The sequence below is a fragment of the Canis lupus genome, chromosome 23 (genome assembly GCF_011100685.1).
Source record: "Canis lupus familiaris isolate Mischka breed German Shepherd chromosome 23, alternate assembly UU_Cfam_GSD_1.0, whole genome shotgun sequence".
Lineage (NCBI taxonomy): Eukaryota > Metazoa > Chordata > Mammalia > Carnivora > Canidae > Canis > Canis lupus.
The window spans coordinates 23,814,506-23,815,499 of record NC_049244.1 but is presented as its reverse complement, the minus strand read 5'-3'; positions in this window follow the sequence as shown (position 1 = coordinate 23,815,499).

Sequence of the window (994 nt, the reverse complement as noted above, 5' to 3'; positions counted from 1 at the left end):
TCTTCTGCTTCCTAAATGTTAATGACAGTGGAATTGGAGCATTTAACCAGCCCAGTATGACTTCCAAAAAGAAGAGACTTACGATAGAGTCAAGTTTCTAATACAGAATTATTTTAAGTGTTTTGAACTTAATTTTTAATAACATGCATGTGACCCTCTGACTAATATTTCAGAAGTAGAAGGGGGGAATGAGAGCTGTGTGTGTACGCTTGTTTCCTTGGACGGTTAGGGGAATCATTTCTCATCACCAGGGATAGAGACAAATGATGTAAACCCACAGTTAACCAGCCACTTCTATGTAAAAGATTTGGAACTTATTAATTTGGGCTTTTCAAAAGCATTCTTTTTTTAGAAGGAAGTTCTAAAGATATTTATGCTTAGCTACAGTATTCAGGAAACTGGTAATTTCTCTTAGTATGCATATTTAAAATGTACATTCCACATTTTAACAGATTAGCCACAAGAAAACAGTCCCACATCTTCAGGGAGAAAAACACAAACATTAGTGGCATCTAAATTATAGCCAGTCTTGGTATTTTTAGTGGGTTAAAAAAGGTCAAACGTAACCTCATCTTGTTTTAGGAATATGAAAATTGAATGCATCTTGATAGTGTTCCCTTCAAACATGTGAGCTCTTCAACAGAAATGAAACAAACCAGGTGTCTGTGATTTCTGTTTAATCACTGCTGGCCATTACATAGGTTTTGTTGTTTGGGGGCAGGGAGGGGGCCTTTGTTCCCTTTGGACATAATATAGTCAATGCACTAACAATTATGTACATTCAAACTTGATTATTTTAAATTCAATTTTCAGCTGTACTGTAAATAGAGTACTGCACTGTAGTCTCCATATATGTTTATTACTTTCCTGTAATATTTAAGAGTTGCTTAAAAGTATACAAAATGTACAGTTACTAAAACAGCTAATTTTTCCTTTTCTCTCCCTTTGAAAGGAAGGGGCTTCAGTTGTTCCTACATGGCTAGAACCATAATAA